At 56.0% G+C, this 7,352-nt stretch overlaps 1 long non-coding RNA gene across 1 annotated transcript; it reads left to right on the forward strand.

The window, feature by feature from the left end:
• Positions 1-706: 706 nt before the first annotated feature.
• Positions 707-7,103, forward strand: LOC119533562. Its single transcript, XR_005216926.1, has 3 exons — positions 707-1,246; positions 4,120-4,328; positions 6,806-7,103. It is a non-coding gene; the product is annotated as an uncharacterized LOC119533562 (long non-coding RNA).
• The last annotated feature ends 249 nt before the right edge of the window (positions 7,104-7,352 follow it).

Below are 7,352 nucleotides of genomic sequence, written 5' to 3' on the forward strand. Positions count from 1 at the left end.
GCGCACGCTGGCCCTGGCCCGCGCCCCTGGTCTGACACCTGGCTGCTGTCCGTCCCTCCACCCCACGGTCTAGCTGGACGTTGGTGGTGACCTTGGGTGCGGTGAGGCTGTGCAGGGGCTGGGCCCGAGTGTCCCTGCTCCATCGGGACCCGCAGGAGAGGGCGGGCAGAGGGCGGAGGGAAGGGACAGCCGGGGCCCATTCCTGAGAGTTTCCCTCATCTCCCCCTGCCTCCTCGTGTCCCAACCAGGAGGCCGGACAGGCTGAGTCGTGCCCGCCCACGGGGGCTTATTCATCAGATACGTTCCTCGGTCGCTGAGTCACCCTTGGCCGTGCCCCTGGACGTCTGTGGCCAGGTGCAGCTGCTGCAGCGGTTGCTGCCGAGGCCTCTCCCCGGCTCCCTCTTCCGACGGCCCAGCTGCAACGGCAGCCCGGAGGCAGCCGTGCCAGCTTTGGTGCCCGTGCCCGCCTGCGCAGACAAACGCTGGACATGCCGTGACCCTTGGCCTGGCAAGGACGGTCCAACAAGGCTGCAAAACTGACAGGATGAATGCCAGGCTGGGGTCCGGCCAAGGAGGCAGAGGGTGCAGTGGGCACTGGGGAAGCCACACAGAGCTCGGAGCTGAGAGGGGAAGGGTTCAGGGAGGGAAGGGTCTGGGGCCTTCTCTCCGCCGTCCAGGAAGGAACAAGGTGGCGGTGCAGCTGGGGCTTCCGAGCGGCTGCAGATGGGTGAACTGCCCCCACCCTCCTTTCTTGACCTGTCACCCTTCCCTGGGCGAGATCACTGTGTCCCTCTCCAAGCTTGCGTCCTGGACCCGTGGGACGGCAACCACAGACCATTCCCAGACAGGCCATCCTCATTGTTCAAGGATTCTGGATTTGCAAGTTCACCTGCTTGCTAAAATTTATTTTTTTAACCCCCAAATCAATACATGTGCCCCTTCACAGTCATTCATGCACATGCGCAGAGCAGGGGAAAATTTGAGTCATTCCCAGCTGAGGTCAAACAAGGCGACACGCTGCCTGCTTGCTCCAGCTCTCACACCGTAAACATGGGTCCTTTCCAAAGTACATTGAGTGCCAGGGTTTTTGCACTTTTGTGCTTTTTGTCAGTGATTTTGCTGTTCAGAGTGGCCCTGAGCATAGTGCTGAAGCTCGAGGAGGCTGGGACGTGCCTCACGGAGAAACTGCGTGTGTTGGATTAGCTTCGCCCAGAAGTGAGTCACAGCTGTTGGCTGGGAGTTCAAGGTTAGTGAATCAACAATATAGATTAAATGAGGTGTGTTTAAACAGAGATGCATGTAAAGCAAGGTTATGTATTGAATGGTTGATGAAAATGCTGGGCCCAGAGGCCAGCAGGAGTCTAACCTGTGTTTCCCCAGGAGCAATGGTCCTGTTGTGGCCAATTCAGTGTTCACACATCGTCTTTATAGAACATAACCACTGCAAATAGCAAGAACCAGCTGTACCTTCTTTCCTGCTATATCCCTTAGATTGCTTGTGGCCGAGTTAACGAAGTGGCTCAATTAACAGGCCTGGGGTAAGAGGGCTTCTCAGTCAACAGGGATGGTTATCTCAGAAACTCAGGGTTGGGTTCTGGGCCATTCCTCAACTATTCTCTTGATTTCCCCACCTGATCACAAGGTGGCTGCCACAGCTCCGAACATCACATCTAAGCCTCACATCCACACAGGACTGTGTCCAGAGGCAGGAAGGAAAGAGTCATTCTCCTTGAGTAGGTCTCTCTTGATCAGGGAAGGAGGCCATCCCTAGCCACCTCCCCACCTCCAGCTGACCGTCCTGGTCTCAGCCATTCCTCCTCCGGCCAGCCCTGAAGGGAGCTGGGATCACCTCATCTGCCTGAACCAGTCATGACTCAGACCCTTGGGCTGGGCCTGCCTCGGGCCTCACTCCCTTGGCTGGCAGCAAAGCCGGTGCCTTCCCCTCATCCCAGCTGCTGTCCCTCGTGTCCCTCCCGCCACCTGCTCATGAGCGCGAGGAAAACGTTGCAACCTCTGCTTTGACCGTTTGTCCCTGGAGGTCAGGGAGAGATTATTAGCTCACAGCTTATAAATGGAGATGCTGAGGCTCGGTGACGATGAGCTTTCCCTGTGTGCCCACAGCCCCACAGCCCGCCCTGGCAGTGGTGGTGGTCGGGGTCCTGGCAGGGAGAAGGAGTGAGCCCCACAGCCGGGCTGCATCCTGTGAGAGGAGCTGAGGGCTGGGGGAGAAGTGTGCCCACGGGAGCCCCCAGGGACCCCAAAGCCAGGGTGACAAAGGTGCCTTTCCTCGGTGACAAGAGGTGGCCAGCTGAAAACATGTCCATCACAGATTAGACGAAAGAAGAAAAACAGAATCAGCGAGAGCCGCGGCCTTTAACATTTGGGTGTGTCTCCTCAGAAAGCGAGCCCTTGGGACCCCCACCCCCCAACCAGGCCTCCCAGGTGTGGAAAATGTCCTGAGTGAGCCGGGGGCCCCTGCCTGCTCTCCGAGGTCCTGGGTAAATCACCTTGCAGCCTTGGTGCTCCCCTGCTTCCAGCCCCCTTCCTGCTCCTCACGCCCAATACCAGCCCCCCAAGGTCTCCTGGCCTGTGGGGGTGCCCCGACTGGAGCAGACATGACTGTGGGTGGGGACCTTGGGGGACCCCAGGACAGCTGCCTGCAGAAGCAGCTCCACCCAGTTCTTGGGAAAAGCCACCCTCCCACAACGCCGCCTTCACAGTTCTCTCCAGAAATGGCTTTTGCCTGCCCGGTGACCACAAGTCGGGGCTATGCAGCGGTGGGGGGCTGTCTGTAAACCACAGGGGCCTCACATCGGCCACGGCGATTCTCTCCCCCAGGGCTCTGCTCGGTGGCTTTGCCGGGTCTCTCCCTGCTGACTTGCTTCAACTCGTTGAGCGAGGACACGGGCTGGGTCAGGTGTGGCCCTGGCAGCAGGGGGTTGAGGTAGGACAGGGTGGAGCCCAGCCACGCCGCCCGGCTCACCTGCCAGGGGCTGCAGAGGAAGAGAATGTGAAGAGAATAGAGCTGAGGATGGTGTGGGGCAGGCCAGGCCTGGCAGGCTTCCTGGAGGAGGCAGCATTCGTGAGGCATCTGGAAAAATGCACAGGACTTAGGTAGGAAAGAAAGGAGGCATGTGAGGCAGGAGGGGGACGTGTGAGGGGTCCTGATTGGGGTGGCGGCAGAGCAGGGATAGGGCCCCCAGGCTCCCCCCATAGGCCTTCCGTGGCAGCAGTCACGGTGGATGTGAAGAGACCAAGCATGCCCGGGCCTGACCATCGACAGCCGGGTACTGGTCTGGCCAACAAGGTGTGAGCTGGAGGGCACGTGGCTCCCAGCAGTGCCCCTGCCTCGTGTTTCCTGAGAGCACTGCCGGGCGAGTCTGGGCAGTGCTGCACCCTGGGGTCTGGGGGCTGTTCCTGCAGCATAACCTGACTATTGTGACCCCAGCCCATGGTTCTAGAAGCGGAGTTTTCCTTGGCACCTCCTGCTCCTGACCCAGGTGTGGCCGAACCCCCAACACTCCCCAGCATGACGCGCCACGGCACCTGCCGTGCCGACCCTCACCTGCTCCCTGACCCCTCTCAACTGCAGCTCCCCTACTTCTGGGCACCCCCAGAGCAGACGAGACTAACCTGCCTCGACCACCCCCAGGCTGGAGAGAAGACCCCAGGGCGGCCTCAGGGACAGACGGCACTGACTTCCGCCCGCCCGCCCGGCCGCCCGCGGTCACCCTGTCCCTGCCCTCGCCCCTCCCGGTCCTCCCAGGTGCCCCCTCCCGACCACAGGGCCCTTGCACAGGGCGGCTTCATTCCAGCACCCCGTCCCCACCCAGCTCGAGTGTTGGGGCCCTGAAGACACCCCTCCATGCTCGCCATGATGTACCGCTCTGTGTTGGTGGGGGTGGGGGTCGGGGGTCAGGGGCTTTTGAGCGTGTGATCTCTTGGGGGCCGACGTCTGCTCCATTACTGACCGGGTCCCCAGGGCTGGGACAGCGTCTGCTCTGTCCCCCACTCAAGTCGCTCGGTAAAAATGTGTTGATTGAAAGAAGGTTCTACAAGGAGCGTGCGTTCATTTTGCTGCGTGGTTGAGATATGTTTTCCTTTTTCCTTTTCTTGCAGTTCCTGAAGCTTTTAAAATGCAAAACATGTATAAAACGTCTCTTGGACATTCCCATGTCGGATGGGTTGGCGGGAATGGAGACCGGATGCATCACCTGCTCAGGATGCGCCTCGTTACTGGGGGGCTCTGAGAACGCTGGGATAGCCCCCGATTCTGAGCCGCCTCAAGGAGGAGCTGGGGGAGAAATGGGCTCCACGTTTCCCGCCAGGTACGCTGCCATCGCCCGGGTGCTCTCACTTACGTGCCTCCTTTGCGCCTTAACGCGATCCGTCTCTAGGAGTGCTGGCTCTGCACAGCCCCTGCCCCAGGCCGCTCCGTGCCCAGCTTATACGGGGACGCCTAGCCCGGGTGACAGGTGCACGCAGGCCACGCACACCCACCCACCGTCCCCTGCCTGCTTCTCCAGGTCCCCGAGTCCACTCAGTGCCTGTGCTGTGCCCCCAGCTCACTGTGGGGACCAAAGGGCAGTTTGCTGGGGGTGGGGGTGGGGGTGGGGTGTGCTGCTCCCTGGGGAGGGTGTTCCCCCTCTCAGGTGGGGACTGTCACCCATTATTCAAGGGAGGCTTGGAGGGGAGGACCAGGCTGACACCACGCCTGCAAGCACACGCTCTCCCTGCTCCCGTTAGGGACACTCGCTCCAGGCAGATGCTGCTGGGGCTGGGCATGGAGCACCCTAAGAGACCCCAAATCCTCTGTGGTAGGCGGAGACAAAAGGAGGATGTAGCATGAGTCTACTTACGTGAAATGTCTAGAATAATCAAATTCACAGAGGCAGAAAGTGGATTAGAGGGAACCCGGGCCTGGAAGGAGGGTGTTTCAGTTTGCCAAAGCTGCCAGAATGCAGTATACCATAAACGGGTTGGTTTTTTTCAGTGGGGATTTATCAGGTTGCAAATTTACAGTTGTAAGGCCGTGAAAATGGCCCAATTAAGGCATCAACAAGAGGATACCTTCTCTGAAGAAAGGCAGCTGGCATCCGGGGTTCCTCTGTCAAATAGCAAGGCACACGGCCAGCGTCTGCTGGTCCTTCGCTCCTGGGTTTCGTTGCTCCTCGTTCCAGTGGCTCCTCTCTCAGCTTCTGTGGGTCCTTCTTAGCATCTCTAGCTTTCCTCTCTCAGCTCTCTCCAAATGTCTCTGCCTTTTATCATCTCACAAAGGACTCCAGTAAAGGATTAAGACCCCCCTTGAGTGGGTGGGGTCACATCTCCATGGAAATACCCTAATCTAAAGGTCCCACCCACAACAGGTCTGCCCCCAAAAGAATGAATTAAAAGAATGTGGCCTTCTCTGGGGCACAGAAGAGCTCCAAGCCAGCCCAGAGGGGAAGTGGGGGTTAGTGCCCAATGGGTGCAGAGTTTCTGTTTGGGGAGATGGAAAGGTTTTGGTGAGGGATGGTGGTAATGTCAACCCAGAACTGTGAATATAGCTAATGCACTTAAAGATGGCTAAAATGGCAAATTTTATATTATCTCAACAAACTTCTTTAAAAATTCTCTGGAGAATCACGAGGCAACGCCTCTGTGCTTCGGAGTGGCTGTCCACCCACATTCACTGACCCTCCATTAGCAATGGGCATTTGTTTCGGGGCGAGGCTGTAAATGTCTCCCCTTCTTTCAAAGCGAGTGTCCTCGGTCCCAGGGGTATGTGCAGTGATAGAGGAAGGGGGTTTGGAAGGAGGAGCCAGAAGCTGATCTGTGAGAGATCTTTCAAATCCGATTGTTCAAATGAAAACTGAATGAAACACCTCTGTAGGGGTTTCCCTAAATTTGATGAGCCTAAAAATATGCGTGATCTCATCAGTAAAAAACCTTTTCTAACTACAGCCAATTCTCATTATTCACAGTAGTTATCATTCTTTAAAGTCCCTGTGAACAGTGACTCAGCAAACACGGAACCGGGCAGTGCTCTGGGAGACACGGGGTGAGGCTCCAGCCTCTGCACACAGTTTCATCAACTGAAATACTGAAATACTGAAAACCTTGTTTTATGCATATTTCATGCGTCCCCTCATTTAATGCATATTGTTGATTCATAAGCATCAAGCTCACGGCCCGCAGCTCTATGACTCACGTCGGAACGAAGTCCGTCTAACACAGGTAGTTTCTCCGTGAGGAATGTCTTAGTTTCCCACACTTAGGAGCACTGGACAGCACTTCAGAGCTACACCGGGCGGGTGTTTTAAACAGGGAGATCACCAACAAAGAGCACCCAACGGTGAAAGTCATGGCACTAAATAGGCCACAAAAAGGATGCATGTCTGCAGTCCTAGAGCTCAGAAGGTGGAGCAGCGCCTGGTCCAAACTCTGCTGGCCACGTGCTCAAATTTTTCCCCACCCTGAGCTTGTCTGCAAATGACCACAGATGTGCTGCAAATATTGATTTTGGGGTTACAAATAAATTTTGGCGAGTAGGTGAGTTGGTAAATACAGAATCTGCAAACAATGAAGATCAACTGTATCAATAATTAAAAACATGTTTTGATACAGGAAAGCCTGAATTATCTTTTCAGCCTCTTCATAGGAAATACTATAACACTTTCTACAAAGAGATCAGCCAAAAATGTAGAAAAAAGGGAGATTTATCTTTCAATTACTTAATAAAAAATGTTATCTTTTCCCCTGGGTTTTGTCATGCTCATGGGATTTAAAATGTGACTTTTGCTGTAATTTCTCTTCTCATTTGAAGAAATAGCCACTTCTGCATCTACATGTCGTGATTATGATTTTGCTTCAAGCCCATGAATCCTGGATCCGAGCTACCCTGGGTCCCAGGTGGTAGAGAGCAGGAGAGGCAGAGAAGCCCCCCAAGATCCTGGGGTGACTTCCAGTGGGATTGCGAAGCACCCCCAAAGCTGAGGGCTGCCTTACTTAAGAGGAAAGGCCTTCGGGGGAAGCAGGAGGCCCTGGTGACACCATGAACTTTTCCAAAATATTGAATCTTCATGCTTGACAGCAAAGAAGCAAACCAATTGGCACAAAACTGTAGTGGAATGTTCTTTCTAAGTAAAATTCAGTGTAAACTGGACCGTGTGTGAGAAACCTCTCAGTGAGGCCTTCTGTTTTCATGGTGGCCGGAAAATGGCCGGGGCTCTTGCTCCCGCTGCCGATGGCTCTCACACCTCTGCACCCCCCAGCCCACCCCGGAGCCTCGAGGGCCGAGGACGTGGCGGCCGGGCCCCTCCTGCAGGAGTGCTGGACCTGCTCTGCCTCTCCCTCTGGGCAGCGATTGCTTC

The sequence above is a fragment of the Choloepus didactylus genome, chromosome 1 (assembly GCF_015220235.1).
Source record: "Choloepus didactylus isolate mChoDid1 chromosome 1, mChoDid1.pri, whole genome shotgun sequence".
NCBI classification, from domain to species: Eukaryota; Metazoa; Chordata; class Mammalia; order Pilosa; family Megalonychidae; genus Choloepus; species Choloepus didactylus.